This window comes from Temnothorax nylanderi, unplaced genomic scaffold (assembly GCF_030848795.1).
Source record: "Temnothorax nylanderi isolate EJ_2023f unplaced genomic scaffold, tnyl_v1.0 TNYL_tig0589_pilon, whole genome shotgun sequence".
NCBI classification, from domain to species: domain Eukaryota; kingdom Metazoa; phylum Arthropoda; class Insecta; order Hymenoptera; family Formicidae; genus Temnothorax; species Temnothorax nylanderi.
Genome location: NW_027249651.1, coordinates 34,309 through 56,932, shown reverse-complemented (window position 1 = coordinate 56,932; position 22,624 = coordinate 34,309). Strand labels below are relative to the sequence as shown.

The following is a 22,624-nucleotide window of genomic DNA, read 5'->3' as shown; positions in this document are numbered from 1 at the left end:
AAATTTTATTTCTATTTAAAAAAGGCGAGAAACTATCATCGCTCACGACGGGGGCCCGGCGTTACGCGCCGCTCGTGCGTAATCATCGCCGCTTGTAGAAAACAACTGCCCGCGCGCCGACCGCGGGGCGGCCGCATCTCGCCGCGCGTTTGGATTTGGCGGTGGGCCGGGCCAATACGGCGATTTTTAATCATTAATAACTCATCAACTATTGCGAAAATTGCAAAATGGTACATGACTTTTCGACTCAGTTTGGCTCGCTCTATCTAAATATGAAAAAAGTACCAAACATTCTGGGACACCCTGTATATATGGGGCATTCTTTGTCAAATCGGACACCCCCCTTGTCCAAAAATGGGGGCAACCGAAAAATTTCTTTTAGGGCTCATTTTATAGCTACATGCATGTACTTTCATTTTAACTCCGGCCTTTTTTAAAAACCAATATGGCGGACCCAATATGGCGGCTAAAACCTGGGGAAACTGAACTTTAAAAAGCAATATCGCTCATTAGAGATCCAGTGGTACAGTGTTTTCTTTGTTCCTAGTAACGAATTTGTACTAAATATATCAAATTTCAAAATGGCGGCCAAATGCCAAGAAAATGGTAGAAAATGACGATATTATTAACTGAGACTTATACTGTTGGTTCCAGGCTCATTAAATTAAATGCTGCAGCGTTTTTTCAATCGCTGATCTCTTGATCACATTGTTAAAGTTCAATATAGCGGCCAAGGGTTGCAAAAAATGATCTTATAATTGCCAAAGTCTGAATTAAGTATAACGATATAGTTTCTATGTTTCTGAAATTCAATGTTTTAGGGTTTTTTAGTAGCTACTCACGAATTTCGAAAAACTCGTGCGAATAATGCAAAACGTTTAGAAACATGACGAAACCTTGGAATATCTTCTTATTAGTTCGTATTTTCTAAGGAAAATGTGACTTCATGTTTACACTGTAAAAAAAATCTGTATTAAAATTAATATAAAAATGTAGGAAATTTTTATGCATATACCGTATATGAAATTTCAAATACGAAATGGAAATTTGAAGGAGTGGTATTTCGAAAATAAAAGTATTGAGCAGTAATATTACTATGCTCATCTGTTTGCAAATTCATATACCTGTAAATGAATTTTGATCTTTAAGCATATTTAAATTAAGAAACAGGTTTTCTAATTTTTATGAACATTGACCTGAGAATTGTCTCAAGACTAAATAAATTTCAAGTACATACGTATTGTAATTTTACTATGTTGGAATATTATTATCAATATACATAGTGGTTATTACGGGACAAATCTGTAGAAACATTATAGAAACAAGTGTCACGAAAGTGTCATACAGTGCATTAATTGTATGGTCTTGATTCTGAGAATTCCGAGACCTGTTTCTTAATTTACATATACTTAAAGGTCAAAATTGCTTTACAAGTATCTGATTTTTCAAACAGATGCGCATAGTAATATTAATGCACGTTACTTTTATTTTCGAAATACCACTTTTTTAATTTTCAATATCTTATTTGAAATTTCATTTACGGTATCTGCATAAAAACTTCCTACATTTTTGTACTTATTTTAATACAGATTTTTTAAATATTCAATATTTTTAACAATATTTTAATATATTGTTAAACATATTGAATATTAAAAAAAAATATTTTTTTCACAATACCTTTACGGAAATGTTCGAATTTTGATGCTTGTAGAGCGGGACGAAAGTGATGCCCGCAATTTCACACCAGGACTTTATACTTTTCCTCCCTAGGGAGAGAAAGTAAGCTGCCCTGGCGTGAAATTGGCCACTGTCACCTCGCTCTACAGGCATCAAAATTTGAACATTTCCGTAAAGGTATTGTGAAAAATATCGTATGTGTACCACGGAGAGAAAGCTTTTTTCAGACTCGTGCAGTGATTGCCGCCCGAGCCGAAGGTTATACTATTCGAAAATCGTTTCAGAAATAACTTTTTAGATGCTGGCACTGTAAAAAAAATAATGCTTCAAAATTTTGGGTACAGGTAACGCTGACCGGAATCTTTTATTTAAGTGTCTTGTTAACTTAAAGCCTACATCATATCAAAATTTCAGCCAATTTGACCAAGATCCCATTTCCATAAGAATAGTTGCGAGGTCCTTTAAAAAGTCGGGTTATAAGGTTTCAGTTCTTACTTTATTTTGATTTTTAAAGATTGTAAAATTACTTTTGTCCATTCGTCGATCGCTGACTGTATACGAAGTAATAATGCATAAAAGGACTTGACTTCATTTTCGATGACTTTTATGAAAGCTGATCCTTGCATTGCTTGTATTTTGACTATGTGTTCTTCCAGCAATATCAATATATCATCAAGTTGCGTTAAAATCGGAACATGGATATCTTTGTATGTCATAGTAATAAAAAAAATGTTGTCCCAATCACTTATCATCTTCGCGAGCGATTGTTTGTACGTAAATTCCTTTGTTGCACCGCTACTGATAATTTCGTATCTGCAAATAAATGATTTTTTTAATTATTTAAAATGTCTAATTTTCTGTAAAATTAAAATATTCTTAAAACTAATAATAATAATAATTAAGGTGGTTCGGCCATCAGAGCATGTCAAAGAAAAAATTCTGAATTAAAAATATGTTATAAAGAAAACCTAAATACACTTAAATTTTCAATTTTGAGAAAATTTGACATATAGTTTTTGAGATATTAAATCTCAAAGTTGACATTTTTAACATAGGTTTTATGGGAAATTGTATCAAACACATACATTTTTCGAGAATTTCACTCACTATCTGTAAAGAAATAAGTTCAAAAAATTGAAAATAACATTGTTTAATTCTTCTAGCACTTGTTAAGTATAAGACAAAACGACGTTGACGTGTAATAAGTCCAAAAATGTAATCAAAACTTGATGAATTGTCGCGTTTCTTGTCGGCCTTTCGATCAACTGTACGCGTCGTGAACATGTGGCAACGCCACGCCGTGTAGTGTTTTCTTTCCACAGGCCTATTCTTTTGCAAGCAAATCTCCCATTATCGAAATTATTTGTTACCTTCCATTATTTTTCAACGTAAACACAATACATAACCTCACTCAAACACATGGCACTGGCATATGATAGCTGCCTACAGCGAAGAGATGCAAAGTCGCGAAATTTCTCTTGTACTAATGTCAACTGAAGTCAAATCTTGAACTGTTTACATTTATCAGTAGATAAATTGATACATAATCGAATGAAAAGTTACATTCCCATACAGCACATGATATCTTTCGAATGTTCTGTACTCGTACTGTACATATACGTACCGTATATAATATACCTGGAACATTTCTATAACATCTCTAATAGTACATTATTTTTCGTAAATTCTCAGGATGTACTTGTAATATCTCAAAGTAATACATTATTTTTCGTAAATTCTCAGGATGTACTTGTAATATCTCACAGTAGTACATTATTTTTCGTAAATTCTCGTATACTACTCAGAATATATAAATTAATACGGATCAGAAGATAAAGTGTCCGCTCGCGGTGTGTTGCTTTCACCGACGACGCCAAATCGGCTAAGTCCGAAGGCGGCGTGTTGATGCGCGCGCTAGGCGAGCCGAAGTCGCCCCGATGAGAGTTGATCGGGCACGAAGCCACGAACACGAAGTCGGACGTCGGCGGTCGGACATCTTGTCGAAGTTGTGTCGTGCACGCAAGCGAGAAGCGCGCGAGGACAAGAAACGATCCGTGAGTGCGAGAAACGGCTGTCCATAGTGTCCATGTGCGCGACGGTCTCGTCGACATAACCTTCCGCGACTTCTTTGGCCCCGTCTTTATTAATTCGGTCATTATTCGCGTATGTGCACGCGAACGAGGAAACGATCCGCGAGTGCGAGAAACGGCTGTTCATGTGCGCGACGGTCTCGTTGACATAACCTTCCGCGGCTTCTTTGGCTCCGTCTTTATTAATTCGGTCATTATTCGCGTATGTGCACGCGAACGAGGAAACGATCCGCGAGTGCGAGAATTGGCTGTTCATGTGCGCGACGGTCTCGTCGACATAACCTTTCGCGGCTTCTTTGGCCCCGTCTTTATTAATTCGGTCATTATTCGCGTATGTGCACGCGAGCGAGGAAACGATCCGCGAGTGCGAGAAACGGCTGTCTCCGTTCAACAGCAACGTACGACAGCACGTATACGGATACGTGTCTCGTGTGTCGTCCTAAAACGTTGCTCAAACGTTGCGTCAGCCTCTCGCTTTTGCCTTTCGTTCACTTCTACATTCGTAAAGAACGGAAAATATTGGTAAGTTTATTATCATAATTCGTAAATAGTGAATCGAGTGAGAATCGGCACAAATTAATGTCACTGTTGTTATTATATTTTTCAGACTCGACGACCGGTGTTTCCTCCGTTTATCTTACACGGACGTATCTCGTGTGTCGTGCTGAAACGTTGCGTCAGCCTCTCGCTTCTGCCTTTCGTTCACTTCTACATTCGTAAAGAACGGAAAATATTGGTAAGTTTATTATCATAATTCGTAAATAGTGAATCGAGCGAGAATCGGCACAAATTAATGTCACTGTTGTTATTATATTTTTCAGACTCGACGACCGGTGTTTCCTCCGTTTATCTTACACGGACGTATCTCGTGTGTCGTGCTGAAACGTTGCGTCAGCCTCTCGCTTTTGCCTTTCGTTCACTTCTACATTCGTAAAGAACGGAAAATATTTACATTTAGAATTATTCACATTTAGATTATTGGAACATTTAAAACGTTGTGTCTGGAGGAGCAGCTTATTTGTTTACTTTTCTAAACGCGAGATGCATTCCATTTATCGCTCCTGTTTCGCGTGCTGGTTCTTGTTCCCATAAAACAGATTGCGTGCGACGACGAAGTGTTTGGCTCGCATACGTTGGAGTCAATTTGTGATACCAATTGTGTATTTGTGCAATACATACCAACAGCTCAACGAATTTTGCTTCGTCTTCTCGTTTTGTAATAGGTATGTTTCGTCGAGAGGATGACATGTAGTCAGGTTTTTAATAGTGACGGCGGAAAGGATTATATATAATATGCGCTGTCGTGCGAATAAGTGTCATATTGTCTATAGAGGAGGATGTTTCAATGCTATGCTCACCGATATTACGTCTCTATTGGTTCTCCATATATACAGAATATCCCATAATGTTTTTTTTTCTTAAAAATATATTATGTACAGACATGTGCACATACGTATGTAACATGATATATGTATACTTATGTATATATGTGTGTGTACATCTATGTATACTGAAGGATGGTCCGTATATGGAAAGAATTTTGTAACATAATACAACACGTATTGAAACATCCACGGACAATATGATGCCTTCCCTTGCCATATATATGTATCATTCGTACAATTATAACTTGCCGCTTACTGTAAATGCGCTGCAATTACGTTATAAAGTCCATTCTAATTATTTTCTATTCGAAATATCGAGATTACCGTCTGACATAACTTACAAGATAAATGTTTGCACTGTAAGAATTGTTTGTCTTAATGTATTATTCAATTGAAAATGTATTCATGAGATATTTGAACGATTGCAGTGTTCTCGAACTTTAAATATTTTCCTATTTCTTTTTTGTTTACTTATGTGCAATCCTTTTTTTAAGAAAACGATTATTTTCGCTAGTTTTAAATATGTTCTTCATATGTACTCAAATCACTATGTGATTTAAAGTTCGAGAACACTGCAATATAAGCAAATCGTATGTCACATAAAACAGGCAGTAATCTATTATTCATCCACGACTTTCAGGCTGTATCGCCCATCTCTAGTATAGGATAAACAAAATAATAATTACTTACGCGACTATGTAAATGATTAATGTATTATTCAATTGAAAATGTATTCACGAGATATTTGAACGATATTGCAGTGTTCTCGAACTTTAAATATTTTCCTATTTCTTTTTTGTTTACTTATGTGCAATCCTTTTTTTAAGAAAACGATTATTTTCGCTAGTTTTAAATATGTACTTCATATGTACTCAAATCACTATGTGATTTAAAGTTCGAGAACACTGCAATATAAGGAAATCGTATGTCACATAAAACAGGCAGTAATCTATTATTCATCCACGACTTTCAGGCTGTATCGCCCATCTCTAGTATAGGATAAACAAAATAATAATTACTTACGCGACTATGTAAATGATTAATGTATTATTCAATTGAAAATGTATTCACGAGATATTTGAACGATTGCAGTGTTCTCGAATTTTAAATCACGCTTAATTTGTAAGTACATTTTTCTGTACAAACGATAACTTACGAGTGAGGACTCAGATTTTTAAATCTTTCCAACAAGTCGTGTGACTATAATACATTTTCCTATCCTTTTGTTCTAAATAAGCGTCATTAGATACACGACACATGTAAAAAATGCATACTTTCCTATTTCCTTTTGGTTTACTTATGTGCAATCCTTTTTAAGAAAACGATTATTTTCGCTAGTTTTAAATATGTACTTCATATGTACTCAAATCACTATGTGATTTAAAGTTCGACAGCACTGCAATATTCTATAAGGAAATCGTATGTGACATAAAACAGGCAGTAATCTATTATTCTATAGCAATTCTCTCATCACGTATGACACTCGAAGTAATATAAGCATTAAACTCGGCGTTATTGCGGTATTAATTGTCAGTATTAATATTTGTAGTGTATAATGTACACACATTGACAATAATTTACAATGCACATATAAATAAATATAAATTTATAAAATATAAAAGAGTACCAATTATTTAACCCTAATCGAACGTAATAAGTATATACCGTGCATATTCTATCCTTGGTTCTATATTGATACCTGAGATATTCTTGGTATTTACTGCGGGATATTCTCAGTAGATACTAATAAACTAGGTGGGGCGGAAATAGGAATGTTCTGAGTATGTTCTCAGAAAATCGTGGTACGTATCTCGAATGTTGTGAGAATATACGCAATCTACTGCTGAGATATCCTTCGAACATTCTCAGTATCTACTTTTGCTGTATGGGTTATAAAACTAGTAATTATACAAGTGTCTAGAATATAAGCATAAAAATGATTTTTCTTAAAAACTTTACGACGCCTCATCATGTCGTGTCCTGCGGCACGTATTCCTCGCATTCGCGTAAGCTCTGCTTCTCCTCGAGATTCGCCGCCATATTGATGATGCATGGCGCGCCGCTTAATATAAAATAAAAATGACTGCTAGACTGCTTTCCGTCCTTTTTGCAATATAACCAACCAAGCGTTGTGATTTTAGAAGTAGGATTAAGGTAGGATAACTTTGCGGATGCGCCTTTTGGCGTAACCTATTGGCGGTAGAGTTGGCGCGCGAGTCGATTGGGGGGATGTAAGCTCCTCCAGTTTCTGTTCTGCGAAACTGGCTTCGTGTGATGAGACGGAATAAAGAACGAGAGAATCAGCTGGGGTGTTTTACTTAACCTACGTTAAAGTATACAGCAATTTGGCGACGAGTTATTGACAAACGTCACGATCGTGCACAAACAGAGTGTATATAAGTATAAGAAATGGCTATAATTACGATCGTGCAATCGCAGAATACAGCGATAAAGAACCATTTTCTTCCTACATTGAACGTTTCGAGAAGTACATTATTGTGAACGATGTAGCGGAAGAGAAGAAGATTCCATTGTTTCTAACAATAATCGGCCCCAAATGCTACGAAATCTTGCGAAATAGCCTGTTTCCAGATGCGCCGGCCACAAAGACATACGCAGAACTAAAAAAGGTCTTAAAAATTACTACGCGGAAAAGTGTATAATCGCTGAACGCTATTGTTTTTACAAGCGAATACAGAAACCCGAAGAACCAATTACACATTTTTGCGTTGAATTAAAGAGCCTAGCTCAACAATGCAACTTCGAGACTTTCCTCGACGACGCATGGCGGGATCAGTTTGTATGCGGAGTCAAGAATTAACGCGTTCGACAGAAATTGTTGGTCGAATCAAACTTAACCTTTAACGAGGCAGTGAAAATTGCCGTATCCATGGAGTTAGCAGAGAATCAGATGAGATCGATGACGGATGGAGAAGATCTAAGAGTAGGAAAGATGTCTACAAGAACTGTAGACATCTTTCTACAGTTCTTGTAGACAATTGAGTAAATCTCAAACCACACAGAAGTAAGCAGTCACAACCTGACAAGGACGGGAAGAGGAACACGTGCATGCGCTGCGGAGGAAATTGGATTCCAGAGCACCTTGAGCGTTGCAGAGCCAAAGAAGCAAAGTGCAACAAGTGCGAAACTATTGGTCATTATGCAAGGGTTTGCAGAAGGAAGCAACATCGACACGTTAATAAAATCTGTGGAAATCAGCAGGCAGCGACCGCTACAGAAGAAGAGGAGTGCGAGTGTATGCAGTGTACGGCAAATGTAAATCGTATACACGTCGTGGACGTCGATCATACTGAACTCGAGAAAGATTTGTATGTACAAAATAAGAAAATTAGTTTTGAGGTTACCGGAGCAGAGCGCCAGCGGTTACAGTAATGAGTTTAAGTCAGTTTAAGCAAAATTTCGGAAATACCGTTCATGTAGAAAAATATATCGTTACAATCAGCTTCAGGGCAACTATTGAATGTTATAGGTAGAGCGAAGGTGATGGTGGCTGAGAAAGAAAAGGCGCGAGTGAAATCAATTTTATCGTGATACGGGACAGCATTAAGATACCGTTATTACCCAGATAGCCAAATGCTGTGAGTTTGCTGCCATGTTGCCAACAAGCAGCTTGTCGTTAATGCAACTAATTTTGACAAACTCGGGACAAGGTGAGACAGCATTATGCTTGTCGGGTTGAACTCATATGAATTATATTTCTATTAACAGTAAATTGATTGCAACGTGACAGCATCAATTTGTGAGGGATTTGTGACAATTTCATATTGTCAACACTTCGTTAGCAACGAGATACAATTAAAAAACTTTATAGCTTGATGACATGTACACAATAACGGATGGAAATCATTATATATGTGTTGTTGCCGTCATGTTTGCATCATGATGCTCAAGATGGAATAAATCATTCATTGCTGTCATGTTGCTGACATGTTGCAGACAACATAACGTACCAATATTGCGGTTCGTTTGCTCTTGAAATTGCGTCAACTGATTGCATGTATAAGCAGTCATGTAGCTGTATTTGTAACGTGTTCTATTTCGATGTCAGCAAATTTACAGCAAATATATGAAAACACATGCAATGCATTAGTTTGCTCAATATGCTCTATCACGCTTGGCTATCTGAGTAGGTAGGGATTGCCTGAATCTTTTACGTCCAAATTGGAGAGCTGAGATTTTACACATTGATACGATAAAAGAAAATTGGAGTACAGTTTTAAGGATATTGGAAGAATTTAAACAAGTGTTCAAAGTAAATAGTCAGGCCAGTATAGAAGGGTTTGAAGCGAATATATTTCTTAAAGAAAACGTAACGCCAGTTTTTAAAAAAGCATACGAAATACTATATAAGATTTTAGAGGAGGTCGATAAGAAAATTGATGAACTCGTGGAAAAGGGGTTATGGGTTCCAGTCCGATGCAGTGAGTGGGTGTCCTCGTTGGTGGTAGTGGACAAAAGAATTGATGAACTCGTGGAAAAGGGGTTATGGGTTCCAGTCCGATGCAGTGAGTGGGTGTCCTCGTTGGTGGTAGTGGACAAAAGAACCGGCGGGCTTCGGTATTGTGTAGATTACAAAGGGACGGTAAATCCAAATATTGAAAGAGATATGCACCCACTTCCAAAAATGGACGATATTTTTACTTCGTTATCAGGAGGTAAGGTTTTTTGTACATTAGATTTGTCATCGGTGTATACACAATTAAGGTTATCAAGAGAAGTAAAATGTTACTCGTTATAAATACTCATAGAGGATTGTTTGCACAAATAGATTACCGTTTGGGGTTTCCAGCGCGCCTGGAATTTTCCAGTCCGTCATGGATACGATATTAGGGAAAATGAAAGGGGTGTGCTGTTATCTTGATGATGTAGTAATAAGCGGAAAAGATGAATAAGAGTGTAGAGAAAGACATTGTGCTGCAGTTTTACGAAAGTTACAGAAGTTTCAAATAAAAGTAAATCTGGAAAAGTGCAAGTTTTTTAAAAGAACGGTTGAGTATTTAGGTCATGTAGTTGACGGTTTAGGCATAAGACCAAAAGAGGATAATTTGAATCTGAATGCCATTCTAAAGTGTCCCAGTCCTGATGACGTCACTAAACTAAAGTCATATCTAGGCATGTTAAATTTTTACGGGAAATTTTTACCAAATCTCAGTACATTGTTAAGTCCGCTGTACGCATTATTACGAAATAAGGTAAAATTTTCTTAGTCAAAAAATTGCAAAAAGGCTTTCAAAGCCAGCAAAGAAGCGTTAAAACGGAATAAATTGCTAACTCATTACGATGTTAACTCTCAAATTTACGTGGAATCAGACGCGAGTCATGGCATTGGCGCAGTGTTATATCATATTATCAATGGCGAGCAACGGCCTATACGTTGTGTTTCAACAACGTTATCACGAGCGGAACAAAATTACAGCGAATTAGAGCGCGAAGCTTTAGGATTAATTTTTGCAGTTAAAAGATTCCACAAGTATATCTATGGCAGAAAATTTGTTCTAGTTACGGATAATCAACTTTTGCAGAAGATCTTAGGATCAAAATCAGGAATTCCATCGCTGGCAGCAAGCCGGCTACAACGTTGGGCGCTTATTCTTAGTTAATATTTAGATTTAATTTAAAGTGCGCCGATATGGTTTCACGATGACCAGTAGCGGAAAAAACTGAAGACAAAGTTTTACAAATTTGAATTGAAAGCCTCTCTCCAGTTTGGACATCGGATATGAAACATTAAGAGATCCAGTCCTAAGCAAAGTTTTAGATTTAACTAAAAGGGAGTGGCCAAGTCATATGAATAATGAGGTACTGAAACCGTTCTTTGCGAAACGGCAAAAGTTGTCTCTAAGCGAAAATTGTGTATGTTTTGGGAATAGAATTGTAATTCCTCAAAAGTTGCGAGTTGAAGTGTTACGACTGTTACATGAAGGGCACCCTGGAGTAGTGCGAATGAAAATATTAGCGAGAGCGCATGTTTTTTAGTCTAACTTGAATCAGGATATTGAGGGGGGTAAAAAATTGTATCGAGTGCCAACTTTTGCAGAATGTACCCAATTCAAAAGACATATTAAGTTGGAATAATACGAGTAGAGTATGGGAAAGAGTACACATTGACTTCTTGGATATACACGATAATAAGATACTTTTAATAGTAGACAGTTTCTCCAAATGGATTGATGCTCACGTTATGCGAAGTACGGACTGCGAAAAAACATTGAGTAAGCTCCGTATAATTTTTGGTATGCTAGGTTACCCACAAGAGTTAGTTTCAGATAACGGCCCTCCATTTAGAGCAAAAAAGTTCGTACAATTTTGTCAAAGTCATGGCATTCGATTAACACACAGTCCTCCCTATCACGCTAAGAGTAACGGTATGGCAAAAAAGTGTTACAAACAATCAAACAGAATCTAAAGAAGCAATTACTCGAATGTAAAACAGGTCTGAGCATGGAAAGCAAGGTAGCGCGATTTTTATTGTATGTGAGAAATACCCCGTGTGTAAGAACTGGAGTAGCTCCAGCAGAATTTGTATTAAAACAATTACCACGAACCAAATTGTCCATACTCAAACCTGACTATAATAGCGGGAAAAAATTAACCGAAAGTAAGAGAATAAACGAGTTTAAAACAGGACAAACAGTATTTATAAAAACGTCAGGAGAAAAAGATGTTAAGTGGTGGCCGAGGAAAATCATTGCGCGAGAAAGTCCAGTTACGTATTTAGTATGAGCGAAGGGCAAAGAGCGTGTCGTCCACGCAGGCGAAATTAAAGAAAATTGTACCGAACTAGAACTGACACAAGTCGGACAGGATGCACCATCGTCGACCATCGATACCCAATCTGGAAATGGACACTCGGAAAACCTGTGGCGGCAGGTCTGTTAGGGACACAAAACGACAATTGTAGCAGGTTAAGCGATTCGCATCTAAGTTTACCAGAGAACTCCCCGAAACGCATTGTAGATACAACGCGAGCGGATCTAAAAACGCAAGATCGGCAAGTAGTTGATAGGACACCGATTCATGTGCAAAACGAGTCTCCGGACATAGCGCTTCCGGGCATTGTAAGAAGATCTCAACGTACGATAAGAAAGCCCGAAAGATTAGATTTATAAGAAACATATATATTAAGGAATATAATTAAAGGGGAGGAAAACTGGTGCAATATAATTAATCAACCAAGCGTTGTGATTTTAGAAGTAGGATTAAGGTAGGATAGCTTTGCGGATGCGCCTTTCGGCGTGACCAATGATTGGCGGTAAAGTTGGCGCGCGAGTTGATTGGGGGGGGGGGGGGTGTGTAAGCTCTCCCGGTTTCTGTTCTGCGAAACTGGCTTCGTGTGATGAGACGGAATAAAGAACGAGAGAATCAACCTACGTTAAAGTATACAGCACTTTTATAAATCGACTTTCCGTCGACTTTTATAAGTCGAATTTCCGTTATTTTTAGAAGTCGACTGAAAGTCGACTTTCCGTTAACTTTGCTCTTAAAGTAACGCATGTTAGGCGCTATTGCATCATTCTATCTTTATTGCTCATTAGGTATAAAACAAGTATAAAATAAATGCTAATAGCGCGGCTCCCCGAATACAGCCTTAGATGTATCAATGCTCTTTCAGATTCGAAAACGAATCGAATTGAATCCACTGCGATTCGATTCGATTCGAATTCGAACTATTCGCACACCTCTATTTGAATATCATATATGACCTACCATACAGAGAGTTCCATTTTACTTTTTCTTCAGGCAAATTGCTTGAAAACTGAATCCGGTAAGCAAACGTATTTCAGACAAAAGTTGTATGGTGATTGACAAATATGTAATTGCGTGTTGCAAAATACAAAATTTCTTTAAAAGCAACTATGCATTCCCAGACAGCACAAAGATGTCTAAAAGATGATTAAAAGATGACAAATTTTCGGCACAGATGTCTTTTTGTTAGAGCTTAAAGTCAACTAAAAGATGACTAAAAGATGACTTATGTCCCACTAAATGTCGTCTTATAGCTAAAACTTATAAGATGACTAAAAGACATCCGATATTAGACATCTTTTAGTCGTCTTTTAAAATCATATTGTGGACATGTATTTGTTCTTTATATTTTATATAAATTTGGTTTATAAATAAAAGATTTATGTTAATAAAACTTAAAGTTATAATTTTAAAAAGTATTTTATTGCAACGAAAGAACATTTTATTTCAATGAGTATTCTACCGAGGGTTAGAATCGGGTCAGAGTCGGGTTAGGGTGCAGTCCCATTAAGCGTGGATCGGAATGACGGATCGGATTTCTCACTAGAATTGAGCGGTCCGTTTTTGTTCCGTTCGGTAATAATTTCCTCTACCAGTCCCATGTAGCAAAAACGGATCGAAATGTCGCTTCGGTCGCAGGTAAATGTGTTTGATTCGTCGATATTTCGTTATTTTGATGCGACTGAAGCAATAACATACATAATTTGTGCAATTATCTTGCCGATAACATTGTTGCGAATACTCTGAAATATTGAATTGTAAGAGTGAAATATATTTTGTAACCAGATTCCGTTCCGTTTTTGCTACATGGAACTGGTAGAGAAAACTGTTACGGAACGGAACTGGAACGGACCGCTCAATTCTAAGATGCCATTTCACGTTGACGCTCGACGCTTATTTTCAGCGAGCAAAAATCTTCAAAAATAATATATTTTATCAAAGAGAGTGTGGAACGGGCTAAGTAAGAGCCAAGCGCTGTTGACGGTGCACAAAGGTTATTTCTTTGTTTATGATATCAAATTTTAAAAAACGTACGTTTCGGTCCGAATTTTTGGACCATCTTCAGCGAAACTACAAAAAATCAATAACAGAATGCATGAAAATCGGTAAAATTAAACGTATATACAAAAAATAAATTAAATACCTACATATAATAGCGGAGTATATATATATATATATAATTATACAGGCGATTAAAATATATTTAAATATGTATAAATGTTTCATATACAATTTGACATGATTATATATGAGTTCATATAATTTATATATAAATTATATATAAGAAGCATTTACCCATGTAGATTATATATGATTATATATAATCATATATAAACTTTAAATTCGGATTATCCAATAGATGGCATTCAATAGGATTCGTTTCTCGTATTTAAAATTTGACAAACAGTAATATAAAAACGGTATCAAGAGACACGGCACTGTCTCACGTCAAGCAGTGCCAAGTTATAATATATGGAATAAATCATTTCACTTTTGATTCTACAGCTTTAAAAAAAATACATCTTAATTTATCAATGCTTTATTATCGAAGTTGACAGTTCTCTTTTAATATATATTGACTATATATGGTCATATATGATCATATATATTTACATATATAATATCATTATATATGTTCATATATGATTATATATGATTATATATAATTATATATGATCATATAGAGACAAAATTCATATATAATTGCATTATATATAATCATATATATTTATATATAATTATATAATATATAATCTTTTTTTCCCGGGTACTTATTCTCACGAAAGGACTACCAACCGTATAGGAAATGTTGTGATTGCAAATATATTATTTTAACAATTATATGTACTATATGCAAAAACAGTAGTAAAATACTGCGATAACAAAAATGTTATTTGCCAAATAATTAAAATTATAATCAGAAGTCAAAGCACATTAAAATCCATTATTATCTTACTTGGTAATTGTCCGGTAAAGGGTTTGGTACCATATTACCATACATTTATCAATTGTTATAATATTAGCAGATGTTAATAGATATGTGAACGGAACAATTGTTTTCTTCAAAGCTTATATCTTATATTAAAAGAAGAATTTATCAGTCATACTTTATCAGTTAAATATTTTTTAAATATGTAGATATTCCTTATATGTAATGTTTGTAAACTTGGAAAATTATTGATGTGGATACTTGTAACGATGCACCCCGAAATGCATCGTTCCCGGCGAACACCAGCCGGATGCCGCCCGGCCGAACATCCGCCGGGCGAGAAAAGGCACGGTGTGCCCATTATTAATTATACCATCTCGCGTATAAGTCCTCGAAAGGACTTACCCTTACCGCGGCAACCAACTCGGAGCGCCGAGCGGTGCCGAACACGGCCGAGAGCCGCCGAACGCGATCGCGGCGTCGGGGTACCCGTATAATACTCGACCATACCGCCGATTTATCCCGGTGCTCGCCATCGCCGTTGCCGATATCCCCGCCGCCACCTGACGGCGCCGAGGTATATAAGCTCGGATCTTTTTAGAAATATCAAATTCCGCCGTGAGCCATCAACCGACCCGACCGATTCTCCGCTGCTCACGGATCCCAAAATCCTGCCAAACGAATCAACCAGGAGGTAGAGAGTCACTCTCTGGCTCCGTCAAGTGAAGCATCTTGACAGTCGATTCGATCCCGCCCGGTTAACCTCTTCAGCACGCGGTACCGACGCAAAACGAAGGTAAAAGAGCTACTCTCTACTCGCCAAAGGTCTTGGCCGCCCGGTACCGCCTCCGGATTGACGCATCGCTGCGCGCCAGTATAAAGAGCCCTTCTTTGTACTCGCTAAGGGTCTTAGCCGCACGATCCCGTCTTCACGCTCGGGTATCATCACGTCCGATCACCTCCGCGTCCGAATCCGCGCTCCCACGCCGACCGTCGACGAATCCCCGCGCCGCATTCTGCAAGCACCGCGCCCGCCAACCCGCGCTCACAAATCCGTGTACTCTCTGTACATCGTTCCGCGTAGCCAATCGCTGTCCGTATTCCCGCTTCACCATTCGCGCTTTCGATTTCCGCGACCATCACTGTACATATCTCCGCTGCGATATTCGCGCCTTCGATCTCCGCGATCTTCGCGCTTTCGATTCTCCACGACCATCACTGTACATATCTCCGCTGCAATATTCGCGCCTTCGATCTCCGCGACCATCACTATACATATCTCCGCTGCGATATTCGCGCCTTCGATCTCCGCGATAGCGGCACACGATGCTATTTTATCTGCTGGATTGCTAGCTGGATTTGCGTGCTTGCTACCTTGTAGGCAACATTGCTGGCAGTGCTGCTGACCGTGTTGCTGGCTTGGCGTCAGACGATGCAGGCTTTCGTACTGGCTTTCGTACTGGCATCCAGTAAATAAATATGGAACTGGCCATTACTACTGCAGTACAACGTCGAAAAAATGCAATTGCATTATTTCTAATTATAGATAAATTACGACGGAACCAACGTCACCGACGTTTGTGGAGTCGACAATGGTTGCAGCAATGCGATATGAGTGTGCTTACAATGTTATTTAAAGAACTCGGGTAAATATAATTTTTCGTGGTATTTACCTTTACTGTCTTATATGTTTAAATTGTATTTCTTGCTTTTTGTATTTCTTGTAGACCTAAAGATCCAAGATCTTTTCAAAATTATGTTCGAATGCAGGAAGTGGTTATGTAGGAATTATTATTTCTCTTTACGGGAACGGTTGGTAGTGTCCCTACCCGATTTGGATGCGCTTTGGATATGTTGTTGAGCATCAAAAAATATTAGACACGTATTTTTTTTAGCTGCTTATCTCGACGTTTAGGGGTTGGAACAACCCCTCGAAAATAACGGATTTTATAGTATTTAGCGAATATCTTCGAAAATATAAGGCGTAACGACAAAAAATTTATACGAAATGTTTATGGCTTTTTGTGCTCTTTACAATGGCGTAATCAGATTTTTCAAATTTGTCAAATTTTTTAATTTAACCCCACCCCCACCTATTATTTTTGCCAAATATAACAATTTTTTCAACGCAAATTTAAGAGCGTCAAATTCCAAATACATCCATGTATATTTTTATTATGATATCATTATTCGATTTTTGGCAAGACGTGATGATATGTGGTATAGGCGTCGCGCGCTGTAGGTAGGTGTTGCGTTATTTCTGTTCAGTTGCGCCGTACGCTTAAAAATTTCCATTTCAACTCCGGGATGACCGAAAACGCTGATGCGAAGGCCAGCGCAAGGCGCTGACAGCGAGAGGTTAACGCTATTTCGAGAGTCCTGGACTAGCAACGGAATGTCGACTCCGACATTATAAATACCGCCGAATTGTAAGATCGGGCGGGCAGTCGCAAATCATAATCTGAACGAACACGTGCGTCACATTAACCGCTACAATAATATACTATCCCGGTTACGGTACAACAAAATCAACAACCAAATTCACGCATTTGAATATCATTTGCTCGTGTCATAATTCCTGAAAGCAAGCATTTCAGATCGTAAGTTTAAAGTGTAAAGAACTGTGTGTTGTACGCTGTCGTTTTGTAAACATGTAAGTGCATTTTTATTGTTAACTTTTATTGGTTTCTTACGCTTGTTACTTTTTCCTTTGATATTGAATATTTAATATAATTTTTTATTCAGCTCTTACTCAATTCTTTGCCAGTTTTGCCAGTGACTATATAATCTTCTGGGAGAGGTGCACTTGGACACGGTACATTTGGACACCGTTCATTTGGACATGATCAATTGGACACCGTTTATTTGGACACGGTTTATTTGGACACGGTTCATTTGGACACGATCAATTGGACACCGTTTATTTGGACACGGTTTATTTGGACACTGTTTATTTGGACACGATCATTTGGACACGATCAATTGGACACCGTTTATTTGGACACGGTTCATTTGGACACGGTTTATTTGGACACGGTTCATTTAGACACGGTTCATTTGGACACGGTTCATTTGAACACCGTTCATTTGGACACGGTGCATTTGGACAATGTTCATTTGGACACGGTGCATTTGGACAATGTTCATTTGGACACGGTGCATTTGGACACGGTGCATTTGGACACCGTTCATTTGGACACAATCAATTAGACACCGTTTATTTGGACACGATTCATTTGGACACCGTTCATTTCGACACGGTGCATTTGGACACCGTTCATTTGGACACGATCATTCGGACACGATCAATTGGACACGGTTCATTTGGACACTGTTTAATTGGACACGGTTCGTTTGAACACCGTGTGTTTGGACACGGTTTATTTAGACACCGTGTATTTGGACACGGTTTATTTGGACACGAATCATCTGGACATCGTAAAAAATACGGCCTGTGCAGTTGGACACCGTAAAAAATGCGGCCTGTGCAGTTGGACACCAAAATGCGCGATCTGTGCAGATGGACACGAAAATGCGCGACTTGTGCAATTGGACACCGAAATGCGCGACCTGTGCAGATGGACACGAAAATGATAGACATGTTAATCATAAATTATGTTAATATTGTTGCATAAATTATGTTAATATCCTTACTCGTCAATATATCCTATATAATATTTCAAAGTACATGCTTAGGCGGGGGGGCAACCTCGTTCCCCCTGCACCCCCCATGGTCGGTATGAGTGGACCTAGGAGTGTGGGCGGGGAGGCTTTGCTCTCCCCCCGCACCCCCCATGCACGTGTTGGTGTGGGTGACGTTGAAGCGTAGGCAGGGGGGCTACGCCCCCCCGCACCCACCTAGGACACGCTTTCGGCGTGCCCGGGTAGGAAATGTACCTCGCTTTAAGCGTGAGCGGGGCGGGCTTTGCCCCCCCCCCTGCACCCCCCATGCACACGCATTTCGGTGTCCAACTGCACAGGTCGCGCATTTCGGTGTCCAACTGCACAGGCCGCATTTTTTACGGTGTCCAACTGCACAGGCCGTATTTATTACAATGTCCAGATGAATCGTGTCCAAATAAACCGTGTCCAAATACACGGTGTCTAAATAAACCGTGTCCAAACACACGGTGTTCAAACGAACCGTGTCCAATTGAACCGTGTCCAAATAAACGGTGTCCAAATGAACCGTGTCCAAATAAACGGTGTCCAATTGATCATGTCCAAATGAACGGTGTCCAAATGTACCGTGTCCAAGTGCACCTCTCCCAGAAGATTATATAGTCACTGGCAAAACTGGCAAAGAATTGAGTAAGAGCTGAATAAAAAATTATATTAAATATTCAATATTAAAGGAAAAAGTAACAAGCGTAAGAAACCAATAAAAGTTAACAATAAAAATGCACTTACATGTTCACAAAACGACAGCGTACAACACACAGTTCTTTACACTTTAAACTTACGATCTGAAATGCTTGCTTTCAGGAATTATGACACGAGCAAATGATATTCAAATGCGTGAATTTGGTTGTTGATTTTGTTGTACCGTAACCGGGATAGTATATTATTGTAGCGGTTAATGTGACGCACGTGTTCGTTCAGATTATGATTTGCGACTGCCCGCCCGATCTTACAATTCGGCGGTATTTATAATTTCGGAGTCGACATTCAGTTGCTAGTCCAGGACTCTCGAAATAGCGTTAACCTCTCGCTGTCAGCGCCTTGCGCTGGCCTTCGCATCAATCATCCCGGGGTTGAAATGGAAATTTTTAAGCGTACGGCGCAACTGAACAGAAATAACGCAACACCTACCTACAGCGCGCGACGCCTATACCACATATCATCTCGTCTTGCCAAAAATCGAATAATGGTATCATAATAAAAATATACATGGATGTATTTGGAATTCGACGCTCTTAAATTTGCGTTGAAAAAATTGTTATATTTGGCAAAATAATAGGTGGGGGTGGGGTTAAATTAAAAAATTTGACAAATTTGAAAAATCTGATTACGCCATTGTAAAGAGCACAAAAAGCCATAAACATTTCGTATAAATTTTTTGTCGTTAAGCCTTATATTTCCGAAGATATTCGCTAAAAACTATAAAATCTGTTATTTTTGAGGGGTTGTTCCAACCCCTAAACGTCGAGATAAGCCGCTAAAAAAAATACGTGTCTAATATTTTTTGATGCTCAACAACATATCCAAAGCGCATCCAAATCGGGTAGGGACACTTCCAACCGTTCCCTTGTGAGTGCAACCCTCCGATATTTAGCAACTGCCCGGGAAAAAAAGATTATATATAATTATATATAAATATATAATGCAATTATATATGAATTTTGTCTCTATATGATCATATATAATTATATATAATCATATATAATCATATATGAACATATATAATGAGATTATATATATGTAAATAGATATAATCATATATGACCAATATGACCATATATAGTCAATATATATTAAAAAAGAACTGTTAACTTTGATAATAAAGCATTGATAAATTAAGATTTATATTTTTTCAAAAGCTATAGAATCAAAAGTGAAATGATTTATTCCATATATTATAACTTTGGCACCCCGGGAAAAAATGGAAGAGATCTGAACAAACTTGATCAGATCTCATCAGATCCGATCCACTCAGACCTGGTTTGATCAAAATATTGGCCCTATCTGATCAGATCCAATCAGACATGAGTAGATCTGATCCGATCCTAGCGGATAGAGTCAGATATGTAACGAGAATAATCTATTATATCTGCTCAGATCCAATCAGACATGAGTAGATCTGATCCAATCCGGTGTCCATCCACTGCAGAAAATTGTTGTTTTCAAATGTTATTTTTTAAATGTGCCACTTTATTATAAAAGAGGACTCCACGATACAAAAGTTGTGCCGTTCCACGATTTACATAACTTGGCGCAACTTAGCACGACACTGCCGTGTCTGATACCGTTCTTATACCACTGTTCATCAAATATAATTATATATTATAAATATATAATTTAATTATATCGTATCAAGATAAATATATTATATTGGGAAGTAATACGGAAGTAATTATATATAATTATATATAATTACTTCCGTATTACTTCCCAAAATTACTGGGAATTTAAACGATTTCATGTTTTTTCCCATTTTTCTTCATTTACTACGATTTCCCCGCTACAGACGTAATTTTTATGATCGTTCTACATTAGTCGCAAGCAGATAATTACATGAACGCAAGCAGTACTACTTCCTGTCGCAAATAGCAATTGCAAGGTATGATCAAATCCAAAATTTGCCTCTCTGCCGTCATCTTCATAAACGTTCGCGTCCAGAGATTCATCTTGATTCCATTCTAAATCACTTATTATAAAAATAAAATTTTCTAACTTATCAATATCTTTGCGGGTTACAATAAAACACGAAACGAACGAGCAAGCCAAATAGACAACGGAGCTCGATGCCGTGACAACGGAGCTCGATGCTTATATTACCTGTCACAAATCGTAGAGACGCAAATTTTGGATTTGATCAAACCTTGCGATTGCTATTTGCGACTACGTTACGACCGGAAGTAATACTGCTTGCGAAGAAAACAGTACTACTTGCTTGTACTACTAGTAGTTCTGCTTGCTTAAAATGACATTTTTAAACAATTCTCTACGACTGTAATGTAAAAACTCAAATCGCAAGCTTCTTGTAACTTGCGACAATACGGATTGCTTGCGACTAATGTAGAACCACCGACCTTTATTGCCGTTTTCGGATTATACGACTCAAAATACGTAAGAATACGTAAGATTTATTTGTTCCCCTAACAGTTCTCAAAACCTCAATTTTGCATACTTTCCTTAAGCAATTTCACAATCTTTTGTACGTTTTGCCCTATAAAACCATAGTGGGTACCATGAAAAAAATCTCATAACTATTTGGCAAATTTTTTTAAATGCAGAATACTTAAAAGTACAAAAAAAATTAAAGAATAAATTTGTGTTGTTGTTCTGCACAATTGTTTTCTAGATCAAAATAAAAAAGGGAAAAATCGCTAATTTTTACATTATTTTCATCCATTTGTATTATGGCTACATGTTATTTATAAAATTTGGCAGTTATACCATTTAATAGAGCAAATTTTTAGCTTTAAGAATCTGTTTTTTGAATTGCGGTATAATGATTTTTAACGAAGTTATGAGCAATCGAAGTTAAAATGTTCATTTCTTATTCAATCCGTGATAACTCAGTAACAAAAAATCGTAGAAACATTTTTAAAAAAAGATTTTGTAGGGAAATGTAGGGAAAACTTCAAGCTTCAGGTTAGGAAGTCGAAAATTTTCGCAGATTTTTTTGTGCACGTGACAGGTTTACAAAGTGAGAAGAAAATTTTCCATTTTGTCCAGCTCGTAGTTTTCTATATGTAAAAATTACCAAACTTATACAGAAACTAAAAAAATAATAGTGACTTTTCAAAATTAGAGATTTTAAGCTTTAAAATCCTTTTTTTAACTTAAATTTTGCTTATTTTTAACAAAGTTACAGTTGCTTGAATTTTGCCTAATTTTTAAGAAAAATTAAGTGTTCTTTTAATTTTTGTGAGGAGTTTAGTTTGGATCCACTATTTTGCATTTAAAAATTTTTACAATTTTGGGTTCAGTGAAAAGAAACCCAATTAATTGCATTATTCCAAGAGGTTGCCATATTGGATCCGTTAGTTTGAAATTTTAACAGCAGATTCGGGCAAGATTCCGATAACCCTGGCGCCTTAATTTGACAA

General features: G+C 37.5%; 1 long non-coding RNA gene across 1 annotated transcript; it reads left to right on the top strand.

The window, feature by feature from the left end:
* Positions 1–4,128: 4,128 nt before the first annotated feature.
* LOC139784132 (uncharacterized) lies at positions 4,129–6,773 on the top strand. The gene is made up of 3 exons (XR_011721480.1): positions 4,129–4,289; positions 4,375–4,503; positions 4,589–6,773. It is a non-coding gene; the product is annotated as an uncharacterized lncRNA (long non-coding RNA).
* The last annotated feature ends 15,851 nt before the right edge of the window (positions 6,774–22,624 follow it).